This window comes from Oreochromis niloticus, unplaced genomic scaffold, assembly GCF_001858045.2.
Source record: "Oreochromis niloticus isolate F11D_XX unplaced genomic scaffold, O_niloticus_UMD_NMBU tig00007509_pilon, whole genome shotgun sequence".
Lineage (NCBI taxonomy): Eukaryota > Metazoa > Chordata > Actinopteri > Cichliformes > Cichlidae > Oreochromis > Oreochromis niloticus.
In genome coordinates, this window is record NW_020328613.1 from 1 (window position 1) to 8,868 (window position 8,868).

At 47.8% G+C, this 8,868-nt stretch overlaps 15 non-coding genes across 15 annotated transcripts; 12 read left to right on the plus strand and 3 right to left on the minus strand.

Annotated features, from left to right (window-relative positions):
* The first annotated feature begins 139 nt into the window (after nt 1-139).
* Nucleotides 140-211, plus strand: trnav-cac (transfer RNA valine (anticodon CAC)). The gene has a single exon. It is a non-coding gene; the product is annotated as a tRNA-Val (tRNA).
* A 698-nt stretch (nt 212-909) lies between these two features.
* On the plus strand, nt 910-980 carry trnad-guc (transfer RNA aspartic acid (anticodon GUC)). The gene has a single exon. It is a non-coding gene; the product is annotated as a tRNA-Asp (tRNA).
* Nucleotides 981-1,501: 521 nt separating this feature from the next.
* On the plus strand, nt 1,502-1,574 carry trnav-aac (transfer RNA valine (anticodon AAC)). The gene has a single exon. It is a non-coding gene; the product is annotated as a tRNA-Val (tRNA).
* A 602-nt stretch (nt 1,575-2,176) lies between these two features.
* trnav-cac (transfer RNA valine (anticodon CAC)) lies at nt 2,177-2,249 on the plus strand. The gene has a single exon. It is a non-coding gene; the product is annotated as a tRNA-Val (tRNA).
* A 468-nt stretch (nt 2,250-2,717) lies between these two features.
* trnaq-cug (transfer RNA glutamine (anticodon CUG)) lies at nt 2,718-2,789 on the minus strand. Its single transcript has one exon. It is a non-coding gene; the product is annotated as a tRNA-Gln (tRNA).
* Nucleotides 2,790-2,947: 158 nt separating this feature from the next.
* trnad-guc (transfer RNA aspartic acid (anticodon GUC)) lies at nt 2,948-3,019 on the plus strand. The gene has a single exon. It is a non-coding gene; the product is annotated as a tRNA-Asp (tRNA).
* A 520-nt stretch (nt 3,020-3,539) lies between these two features.
* Nucleotides 3,540-3,612, plus strand: trnav-aac (transfer RNA valine (anticodon AAC)). The gene has a single exon. It is a non-coding gene; the product is annotated as a tRNA-Val (tRNA).
* Nucleotides 3,613-4,214: 602 nt separating this feature from the next.
* On the plus strand, nt 4,215-4,287 carry trnav-uac (transfer RNA valine (anticodon UAC)). The gene has a single exon. It is a non-coding gene; the product is annotated as a tRNA-Val (tRNA).
* Nucleotides 4,288-4,753: 466 nt separating this feature from the next.
* On the minus strand, nt 4,754-4,825 carry trnaq-cug (transfer RNA glutamine (anticodon CUG)). The gene has a single exon. It is a non-coding gene; the product is annotated as a tRNA-Gln (tRNA).
* Nucleotides 4,826-4,983: 158 nt separating this feature from the next.
* trnad-guc (transfer RNA aspartic acid (anticodon GUC)) lies at nt 4,984-5,053 on the plus strand. The gene has a single exon. It is a non-coding gene; the product is annotated as a tRNA-Asp (tRNA).
* Nucleotides 5,054-5,574: 521 nt separating this feature from the next.
* On the plus strand, nt 5,575-5,647 carry trnav-aac (transfer RNA valine (anticodon AAC)). Its single transcript has one exon. It is a non-coding gene; the product is annotated as a tRNA-Val (tRNA).
* Nucleotides 5,648-6,249: 602 nt separating this feature from the next.
* Nucleotides 6,250-6,322, plus strand: trnav-uac (transfer RNA valine (anticodon UAC)). Its single transcript has one exon. It is a non-coding gene; the product is annotated as a tRNA-Val (tRNA).
* Nucleotides 6,323-6,789: 467 nt separating this feature from the next.
* trnaq-cug (transfer RNA glutamine (anticodon CUG)) lies at nt 6,790-6,861 on the minus strand. The gene has a single exon. It is a non-coding gene; the product is annotated as a tRNA-Gln (tRNA).
* Nucleotides 6,862-7,019: 158 nt separating this feature from the next.
* trnad-guc (transfer RNA aspartic acid (anticodon GUC)) lies at nt 7,020-7,090 on the plus strand. The gene has a single exon. It is a non-coding gene; the product is annotated as a tRNA-Asp (tRNA).
* Nucleotides 7,091-7,610: 520 nt separating this feature from the next.
* trnav-aac (transfer RNA valine (anticodon AAC)) lies at nt 7,611-7,683 on the plus strand. Its single transcript has one exon. It is a non-coding gene; the product is annotated as a tRNA-Val (tRNA).
* The last annotated feature ends 1,185 nt before the right edge of the window (nt 7,684-8,868 follow it).

Genomic DNA, 8,868 nt, shown 5'->3' on the forward strand with positions numbered 1-8,868 from the left:
ACTCCTTGCTAGACTGCGTCTGTCTCTTCTCAATGGCTCCTTTTCTTCAAGGCCATGATAGGAACATGCCACCAGATTTGTCAGATTGCGAGCTTACTCAGTGAGACACATTGGAAAGCTAAACAAACAGGCCTGCGGGGTTTCCGTAGTGTAGTGGTTATCACGTTCGCCTCACACGCGAAAGGTCCCGGTCCGAAACCGGGCGGAAACATGGGTCTTTTGCTTCTTTGGTCACAAGGGAATTGATGTTCACTGTTTAGACAACTCTGCTTGTCCAGCGTTTTCTCTTTTTTTACTTGCATCCCTATTGAGAAATAAGTCTCTTGGTTTTGTCTTCGGTAGATTGTGCGCTAGCCAAACAAAGGACATCAAAGAGCTTGTCAACAAGAAGATCGGGGCCTTCAGAGGTGGCAACAGGATTAGAAGTGAGAAGAGTGCAAGAGGAAAAGTTGACTTGAGTCAAGGTGGCCAATGAAAGATACAGCAGGAAGCGGAAAGTGCAGCAGACGAGCACGAGCGAGGTTTGGTGCAGCATGAAGACCATGCGCAGATGAGATCAGCCAACACAAGAGGAGTGGAATTTACTGGGCCACTAACTTGCTCTTTAACTGACTAGACTCTCACGCTAGCGTGTGCTAATGCTAATGTACCCGTGGAGCAAAGTGCTAGAAAGCCAAATGAGGTTCCACTGAGACTTGAACTCAGATCGCTGGATTCAGAGTCCAGAGTGCTAACCATTACCATGGAACCCTGCCTGAAGCAGAGAAAAGCTCTGTGTCAAACAGGCATAAAAGTGTAGTAGTGCAGTTCCTGGTAAACTGATGGGGATTTCTACACGGCCAGCCAAATTTTACCTGTCATACCTGCTGCGAATCCCAGCTTGACGTGACCACGGTGGCCCTTCAGAGGTCCTCGTTAGTATAGTGGACAGTATCTCCGCCTGTCACGCGGAAGACCGGGGTTCGATTCCCCGACGGGAGTGAGCAGTCTCCTTCGCTGCGCAGCCTTTTACCTGGAATGACCACGCACACGTTAATCGCACACCAGATCCTAGTCAATCTAATAATCTAGTCCTATAATGGGCTTGAAGAAACATGAATTCCACCTGTGCGCTCACAAGTCAAAAAGGTCTTCTCGGAAAGAGCTCCCATGAGAAGAGTTGCTAGTCCAAGAGAACTCTGCTTGTCCAGCGTTTCCTCTGTTTTACTTGCGTCCCTACTGACAAATAAGTCTCTTGGTTTTGTCTTCTGTAGATTGTGTGCTTGCCAAACAAAGGACATCAAAGAGCTTGTTAACAACAAGATCAGCTCCCATGAGAACAGATGCTATCTCCAGATCACAATTTGCATTGTCAATCTAGCCATAAGTGGGGGAATGCTTGAAAAATGACACAAATGGGAGTTCCCTCCTTCTCACTAGTCCTACATGATCTGTCATCAAAGTCCACAAATGTAAGAAAGCATTAAAATGCTCCTTTAATGACTACAGGTATGCCAGCGCCGTTTCCGTAGTGTAGTGGTTATCACGTTCGCCTAACACGCGAAAGGTCCCTGGTTCGAAACCAGGCGGAAACATGCTTCTTTGCTTATGCGTCCTGATATAAAAGTGTCTGACTGCAGGCACTGCTTGAACTTGTGGGGTTCTACTGCTGTTTGGGACACAGACGAGAGAAAGTACTCAAATCTGGTACAGGCCTCTGACATTTGTAACCTTTGGATGCTGGTCTTGCTAAGAGTTCTCTATGGCCCAAATTTCAACAGAATTCACACAAATCAACACATCTCCCGTCACCATATTTCCTGAAGATGGAGGCACAGACTAAGCTCTTGGAAATGAGTGGCTCTAGGTGGCCTGCACAGGACTTGGGCCTATTTTCAGCCAATGCACAAGGCAATGAAACAAATGGCCACTTTAGGCAACAGTTCTGCTGCCAGAGGTTCTGGGGTTCTTAGGCAGCACATGTTGAGCTGTGCTTGCTTTAGTGAACTCCTAAATGTCAAACGTTTAAGTGAGCCTAACATCGAGACTACAGTTCAGACTCCTTGCTAGACTGCGTCTGTCTCTTCTCAATGGCTCCTTTTCTTCAAGGCCATGATAGGAACATGCCACCAGATTTGTCAGATTGCGAGCTTACTCAGTGAGACACATTGGAAAGCTAAACAAACAGGCCTGCGGGGTTTCCGTAGTGTAGTGGTTATCACGTTCGCCTCACACGCGAAAGGTCCCCGGTCCGAAACCGGGCGGAAACATGGGTCTTTTGCTTCTTTGGTCACAAGGGAATTGATGTTCACTGTTTAGACAACTCTGCTTGTCCAGCGTTTTCTCTTTTTTACTTGCATCCCTATTGAGAAATAAGTCTCTTGGTTTTGTCTTCGGTAGATTGTGCGCTAGCCAAACAAAGGACATCAAAGAGCTTGTCAACAAGAAGATCGGGGCCTTCAGAGGTGGCAACAGGATTAGAAGTGAGAAGAGTGCAAGAGGAAAAGTTGACTTGAGTCAAGGTGGCCAATGAAAGATACAGCAGGAAGCGGAAAGTGCAGCAGACGAGCACGAGCGAGGTTTGGTGCAGCATGAAGACCATGCGCAGATGAGATCAGCCAACACAAGAGGAGTGGAATTTACTGGGCCACTAACTTGCTCTTTAACTGACTAGACTCTCACGCTAGCGTGTGCTAATGCTAATGTACCCGTGGAGCAAAGTGCTAGAAAGCCAAATGAGGTTCCACTGAGACTTGAACTCAGATCGCTGGATTCAGAGTCCAGAGTGCTAACCATTACACCATGGAACCCTGCCTGAAGCAGAGAAAAGCTCTGTGTCAAACAGGCATAAAAGTGTAGTAGTGCAGTTCCTGGTAAACTGATGGGATTTCTACACGGCCAGCCAAATTTTACCTGTCATACCTGCTGCGAATCCCAGCTTGACGTGACCACGGTGGCCCTTCAGAGGTCCTCGTTAGTATAGTGGACAGTATCTCCGCCTGTCACGCGGAAGACCGGGGTTCGATTCCCCGACGGGGAGTGAGCAGTCTCCTTCGCTGCTCACCGTTTTACCTGGAATGACCACGCACACGTTACTCGCACACCAGATCCTAGTCAATCTAATAATCTAGTCCTATAATGGGCTTGAAGAAACATGAATTCCACCTGTGCGCTCACAAGTCAAAAAGGTCTTCTCGGAAAGAGCTCCCATGAGAAGAGTTGCTAGTCCAAGAGAACTCTGCTTGTCCAGCGTTTCCTCTGTTTTACTTGCGTCCCTACTGACAAATAAGTCTCTTGGTTTTGTCTTCTGTAGATTGTGTGCTTGCCAAACAAAGGACATCAAAGAGCTTGTTAACAACAAGATCAGCTCCCATGAGAACAGATGCTATCTCCAGATCACAATTTGCATTGTCAATCTAGCCATAAGTGGGGAATGCTTGAAAAATGACACAAATGGGAGTTCCCTCCTTCTCACTAGTCCTACATGATCTGTCATCAAAGTCCACAAATGTAAGAAAGCATTAAAATGCTCCTTTAATGACTACAGGGATGCCAGCGCCGTTTCCGTAGTGTAGTGGTTATCACGTTCGCCTAACACGCGAAAGGTCCCTGGTTCGAAACCAGGCGGAAACATGCTTCTTTGCTTATGCGTCCTGATATAAAAGTGTCTGACTGCAGGCACTGCTTGAACTTGTGGGTTCTACTGCTGTTTGGGACACAGACGAGAGAAAGTACTCAAATCTGGTACAGGCCTCTGACATTTGTAACCTTTGGATGCTGGTCTTGCTAAGAGTTCTCTATGGCCCAAATTTCAACAGAATTCACACAAATCAACACATCTCCCGTCACCATATTTCCTGAAGATGGAGGCACAGACTAAGCTCTTGGAAATGAGTGGCTCTAGGTGGCCTGCACAGGACTTGGGCCTATTTTCAGCCAATGCACAAGGCAATGAAACAAATGGCCACTTTAGGCAACAGTTCTGCTGCCAGAGGTTCTGGGGTTCTTAGGGCAGCACATGTTGAGCTGTGCTTGCTTTAGTGAACTCCTAAATGTCAAACGTTTAAGTGAGCCTAACATCGAGACTACAGTTCAGACTCCTTGCTAGACTGCGTCTGTCTCTTCTCAATGGCTCCTTTTCTTCAAGGCCATGATAGGAACATGCCACCAGATTTGTCAGATTGCGAGCTTACTCAGTGAGACACATTGGAAAGCTAAACAAACAGGCCTGCGGGGTTTCCGTAGTGTAGTGGTTATCACGTTCGCCTTACACGCGAAAGGTCCCCGGTCCGAAACCGGGCGGAAACATGGGTCTTTTGCTTCTTTGGTCACAAGGGAATTGATGTTCACTGTTTAGACAACTCTGCTTGTCCAGCGTTTTCTCTTTTTTACTTGCATCCCTATTGAGAAATAAGTCTCTTGGTTTTGTCTTCGGTAGATTGTGCGCTAGCCAAACAAAGGACATCAAAGAGCTTGTCAACAAGAAGATCGGGGCCTTCAGAGGTGGCAACAGGATTAGAAGTGAGAAGAGTGCAAGAGGAAAAGTTGACTTGAGTCAAGGTGGCCAATGAAAGATACAGCAGGAAGCGGAAAGTGCAGCAGACGAGCACGAGCGAGGTTTGGTGCAGCATGAAGACATGCGCAGATGAGATCAGCCAACACAAGAGGAGTGGAATTTACTGGGCCACTAACTTGCTCTTTAACTGACTAGACTCTCACGCTAGCGTGTGCTATGCTAATGTACCCGTGGAGCAAAGTGCTAGAAAGCCAAATGAGGTTCCACTGAGACTTGAACTCAGATCGCTGGATTCAGAGTCTAGAGTGCTAACCATTACACCATGGAACCCTGCCTGAAGCAGAGAAAAGCTCTGTGTCAAACAGGCATAAAAGGTAGTAGTGCAGTTCCTGGTAAACTGATGGGGATTTCTACACGGCCAGCCAAATTTTACCTGTCATACCTGCTGCGAATCCCAGCTTGACGTGACCACGGTGGCCCTTCAGAGGTCCTCGTTAGTATAGTGGCAGTATCTCCGCCTGTCACGCGGAAGACCGGGGTTCGATTCCCCGACGGGAGTGAGCAGTCTCCTTCGCTGCTCACCGTTTTACCTGGAATGACCACGCACACGTTACTCGCACACCAGATCCTAGTCAATCTAATAATCTAGTCCTATAATGGGCTTGAAGAAACATGAATTCCACCTGTGCGCTCACAAGTCAAAAAGGTCTTCTCGGAAAGAGCTCCCATGAGAAGAGTTGCTAGTCCAAGAGAACTCTGCTTGTCCAGCGTTTCCTCTGTTTTACTTGCGTCCCTACTGACAAATAAGTCTCTTGGTTTTGTCTTCTGTAGATTGTGTGCTTGCCAAACAAAGGACATCAAAGAGCTTGTTAACAACAAGATCAGCTCCCATGAGAACAGATGCTATCTCGAGATCACAATTTGCATTGTCAATCTAGCCATAAGTGGGGAATGCTTGAAAAATGACACAAATGGGAGTTCCCGCCTTCTCACTAGTCCTACATGATCTGTCATCAAAGTCCACAAATGTAAGAAAGCATTAAAATGCTCCTTTAATGACTACAGGGTATGCCAGCGCCGTTTCCGTAGTGTAGTGGTTATCACGTTCGCCTAACACGCGAAAGGTCCCTGGTCCGAAACCAGGCGGAAACATGCTTCTTTGCTTATGCGTCCTGATATAAAAGTGTCTGACTGCAGGCACTGCTTGAACTTGTGGGGTTCTACTGCTGTTTGGGACACAGACGAGAGAAAGTACTCAAATCTGGTACAGGCCTCTGACATTTGTAACCTTTGGATGCTGGGCTTGCTAAGAGTTCTCTATGGCCCAAATTTCAACAGAATTCACACAAATCAACACATCTCCAGTCACCATATTTCCTGAAGATGGAGGCACAGACTAAGCTCTTGGAAATGAGTGGCTCTAGGTGGCCTGCACAGGACTGGGCCTATTTTCAGCCAATGCACAAGGCAATGAAACAAATGGCCACTTTAGGCAACAGTTCTGCTGCCAGAGGTTCTGGGGTTCTTAGGGCAGCACATGTTGAGCTGTGCTTGCTTTAGTGAACTCCTAAATGTCAAACGTTTAAGTGAGCCTAACATCGAGACTACAGTTCAGACTCCTTGCTAGACTGCGTCTGTCTCTTCTCAATGGCTCCTTTTCTTCAAGGCCATGATAGGAACATGCCACCAGATTTGTCAGATTGCGAGCTTACTCAGTGAGACACATTGGAAAGCCAAACAAACAGGCCTGCGGGGTTTCCGTAGTGTAGTGGTTATCACGTTCGCCTTACACGCGAAAGGTCCCCGGTCCGAAACCGGGCGGAAACATGGGTCTTTTGCTCCTTTGGTCACAAGGGAATTGATGTTCACTGTTAGACAACTCTGCTTGTCCAGCGTTTTCTCTTTTTTACTTGCATCCCTATTGAGAAATAAGTCTCTTGGTTTTGTCTTCGGTAGATTGTGCGCTAGCCAAACAAAGGACATCAAAGAGCTTGTCAACAAGAAGATCGGGGCCTTCAGAGGTGGCAACAGGATTAGAAGTGAGAAGAGTGCAAGAGGAAAAGTTGACTTGAGTCAAGGTGGCCAATGAAAGATACAGCAGGAAGCGGAAAGTGCAGCAGAAGAGCACGAGCGAGGTTTGGTGCAGCATGAAGACAATGCGCAGATGAGATCAGCCAACACAAGAGGAGTGGAATTTACTGGGCCACTAACTTGCTCTTTAACTGACTAGACTCTCACGCTAGCGTGTGCTTATGCTAATGTACCCGTGGAGCAAAGTGCTAGAAAGCCAAATGAGGTTCCACTGAGACTTGAACTCAGATCGCTGGATTCAGAGTCCAGAGTGCTAACCATTACACCATGGAACCCTGCCTGAAGCAGAGAAAAGCTCTGTGTCAAACAGGCATAAAAGTGTAGTAGTGCAGTTCCTGGTAAACTGATGGGGATTTCTACACGGCCAGCCAAATTTTACCTGTCATACCTGCTGCGAATCCCAGCTTGACGTGACCACGGTGGCCCTCAGAGGTCCTCGTTAGTATAGTGGACAGTATCTCCGCCTGTCACGCGGAAGACCGGGTTCGATTCCCCGACGGGGAGTGAGCAGTCTCCTTCGCTGCTCACCGTTTTACCTGGAATGACCACGCACACGTTACTCGCACACCAGATCCTAGTCAATCTAATAATCTAGTCCTATAATGGGCTTGAAGAAACATGAATTCCACCTGTGCGCTCACAAGTCAAAAAGGTCTTCTCGGAAAGAGCTCCCATGAGAAGAGTTGCTAGTCCAAGAAACTCTGCTTGTCCAGCGTTTCCTCTGTTTTACTTGCGTCCCTACTGACAAATAAGTCTCTTGGTTTTGTCTTCTGTAGATTGTGTGCTTGCCAAACAAAGGACATCAAAGAGCTTGTTAACAACAAGATCAGCTCCCATGAGAACAGATGCTATCTCGAGATCACAATTTGCATTGTCAATCTAGCCATAAGTGGGGGAATGCTTGAAAAATGACACAAATGGGAGTTCCCTCCTTCTCACTAGTCCTACATGATCTGTCATCAAAGTCACAAATGTAAGAAAGCATTAAAATGCTCCTTTAATGACTACAGGGTATGCCAGCGCAGTTTCCGTAGTGTAGTGGTTATCACGTTCGCCTAACACGCGAAAGGTCCCTGGTTCGAAACCAGGCGGAAACATGCTTCTTTGCTTATGCGTCCTGATATAAAAGTGTCTGACTGCAGGCACTGCTTGAACTTGTGGGGTTCTACTGCTGTTTGGGACACAGACGAGAGAAAGTACTCAAATCTGGTACAGGCCTCTGACATTTGTAACCTTTGGATGCTGGGCTTGCTAAGAGTTCTCTATGGCCCAAATTTCAACAGAATTCACACAAATCAACAACATAGAGATTCAAGATGGCGCCGAGTATGGCAGCCTCGTCGCGAGCTCCCCCAAGCAACAGCTGTTTTTTGTGTTTAATTTTACTTTTTCTTTATTTTTTCACGAGTAGCACATGTCTCCTTGTGTACGACCGACAAACCTTACTGGACATAAAAGACGGACTTTCTCATCACTTTCCGGAGTTCAAGTTTTGCAACACGGACCCTCCGTTTGCAGACCCCCCATTCATCTCACCTGAGACGCCTTTGTTCTGGGCCCGTGGAGGCCGCAAACGCCGACGCAGAGGGAGAAGATCTGGCGTTCTGGTTCGACTGAGACGGCGCACTAACAGACCACCGTTACCCAGCTTATTACTGGCTAATGTGCAGTCTCTGGAGAACAAGCTGTGCGAGCTTCGGGCACGATCTCATTCCAGCGAGAGATGCGGGACTGCTGCGTGATCTGCCTCACAGAAACCTGGCTATCGGACAAGGTACCGGACTCCGCAGTACAACTACCGGGGTTCTCTGTGCACCGCGCGGACAGGTCACAGGAGCTTACTGGGAAAAGCAGAGGCGGTGGTGTGTGTTTCATGATCAACAACAGCTGGTGTGATTATGCGAACGTGCACCCGGTCAAATCCTTCTGCTCACCGGACCTGGAGTACCTGATGGTTAAGTGCCGGCCATTCTGGCTACCGAGGGAATTTACAGCAGTGATTATTACGGCTGTTTACATTCCCCCACAAGCCGACACTGACCGAGCACTCAGGGAACTGTACAGCGCGATCAGCAGTGAGGAAACCGCACACCCAGAGGCGGCGTTTATCACGACCGGGGACTTTAATAAGGGTAACCTGAAGAAAGTCTCACCAAAACTCCACCAACACATCCATTTCAACACTCGTGGAGACCGGCTTCCGCGAATTGACCACTGCTACACCTCTTTCCGGGATGCGTACAAAGCCCTCCCCCGCGCCCCATTCGGCCAATCAGATCACC